Source organism: Macaca nemestrina, chromosome 10, assembly GCF_043159975.1.
Source record: "Macaca nemestrina isolate mMacNem1 chromosome 10, mMacNem.hap1, whole genome shotgun sequence".
Taxonomy (NCBI): Eukaryota; Metazoa; Chordata; class Mammalia; order Primates; family Cercopithecidae; genus Macaca; species Macaca nemestrina.
This window is the reverse complement of record NC_092134.1, coordinates 110436256-110438694: the sequence shown is the minus strand read 5'-3', so window position 1 is coordinate 110438694 and position 2439 is coordinate 110436256.

Genomic DNA, 2439 nt, shown 5'->3' with positions numbered 1-2439 from the left:
AAAGCACATGAGGACAGGCAATTCTCAGAATTAAAAATGTTCAAGATTTTAGAAAGCTATCATGGTACATATGACCAGATATTATGAGACATCCCATTTTGAGTTGGGTTTTCAGTCACATGTATTCTATCTAAAACTCTATTACATAACCCTCTTTTACCTTTCTCTTAGCAGGTAACACTCATTAATATCTTGTTTGTTTGTTGCTTGTCTCCATCAATTAGAATGTAAGTTCCTTGAAATCAGGGATCTTTCTTTTGCTTGCTACTGTGCCTGAAACACTTTAAACAGTACCTGATACCTAGTCAGTAACCAATAATTACTAATTGAGAATGAATGAATGAACAAAGCTCTGATTTGTCTCTTTCCAATCTCTACCTCCTTGCTTCTAATCTTTCAATGAGTTTCTGGTCTCAGTCTTCAAAATGTACTCAAATTTGACCACTGCTGAACATGTCTGGGGCTATCAACTGAGAGTATGCCCAGGCTGAAAGTGTTGTCTAACCCTCCTGTTCACCTGGGTAAACTCCTCACTCCTCTTCCCATTTGTTCATTGATTCCACATTTAAAGATGTGCACGCAGGGTGCTAGGAGTGAACTCACAGTCTGGTGGGGGAGGTGGGACAGGAACACTGATAGAGATCATTACTGCATAAGATATGGGGAAGCAGTGACTCACGCCTGTAATCCCAGCACTTTGGGAGGCCGAGGGGGAGCAAATCATTTGAGGTCAGAAGTGCCAGACCAGCCTGGCCAACATGGAGAAACCCCATCTCTACTAAAAATACAAAAATTAGCCAGGTGTGGTGGTGTGCACCTGTAATCCCAGCTACTTGGGAGGCTGAGGCAGGAGAATTGCTGGAATCCTGGAGGTGGAGGTTGCAGTGAGCCGAGATCATGCCATTGCACTCCAGCCTGGGAGATAGAATGAGACCATGTCTCAAAAATAAATAAATAAATAAATAAAAAGGAAAAAAAAAGAAATGGGGAATGCAGAGGTGGGTGCGGTGGTCTGGACAGGTGAAGACCTGCGGCCCTCACTTCAATTGCACAGAAGACTAGGCTGGAGACAAGGAGTCACTCCCCTCAAATGATTTTTTAAAAAACAAACAAGCCCATTCCAGAGTGAGTGCACCTTGTTCTTCCTCTTTTCTCATGTGTTTAGGTGGGAGTGACCTTCTGGCCCCATTTGACAGTGGAGAACCTGAGATTAGGCAAGGAGAAGCCATTTCCCCAGCGTTGCGCACCTCTTCAGGACTAAGGCCGCAAACAGACGGTGCCCCACTCACTCAGAAGCAATTCGTATTGTAGCTCACTGAGCACCCAGTCCAGAGCCACCTCTGGAACAGGAGCTCAACCCTCTTTTTGAGAGCTTCTCTGAGGGGCCCTCCTATTAAAAATGGGGAAACTGAGGCCCAGAGAAAGGAAGTGACTTGCAAGGAATAACAGAGTAGTCAGAGAGACCTGCCCCAGGAGTTCTAATTCTAATAACCATAACAGCTATTATTTATTGAGCCCTTCCTGTGTGCTGAATCTTGTTCCAAGCCTTTACAGATACTGTCTTGTTCCATCCTCCAGCGACTCTCTATGGCTGTATACTGAAAGCCCACAATCCCTTATCTGCAATTTGAAGCCCAAAAAACTCTTGAAGCCAAAAGACTTTTCCTGTTATTTGCTGCCCAGACTCTTCTCTGTGAAGAGTGGATAAATGTGGAATCAATTAATGAATTGGAAGAGGAGTGAGGAGTTTAACAGGTGAACAGGAGAGTGAAGCTATTTAAATTATGTATTTTTTGGTTGGTTTGTTGGTTTTTCTTTTGAGATGGAGTCTTGTTCTGTCACCCAGGTGGTAGTGCAATGGTGCAATCTTGGCTCACTGCAACCTCCACCTCCCGGGTTCAGGTGATTCTCCTGCCTCAGCCTCCTCATTAGGTGGGATTACAGGCACCCACCCCATGCCCAGGTAATTTCTGTATTTTTAGTAGAGACGGGGTTTCACCATGTTGGCCAGGCTGGTCTCGAATTCGTGATCTCAGGTGATCCGCCGGCCCTGGCCTACCAAAGTGCAGGGATTACAGGCGTGAGCCACCACACCCAGCCTATTTACATTTTTTAATAATAATTTTTTATTGATAAGTTTTAAAAATTAGGGGGAAAAGACGTGAATAGCCATACCTTTATTAGCATTTTATCGTTTTGTGACAATACACATTTACCATGGGGCAGGAGTCTGAGTCAAGTCTAGCTTGACTGAGTCCTCTGCTAACAGTCTCATGAGGCTACAATCAAGCTGTCACCAAGGACTGCAGTGTCACCTGAGTTCAGATGGGGAAGGGCTCACTTCCAAGTTCACTCATGTTAATGGCAGAATTCAGTACCTTGAGGTTGTAGGACTAAGAGCTTCAGGTTTTATTGGCTGTTGGCTGGAGGCTGCCCTTA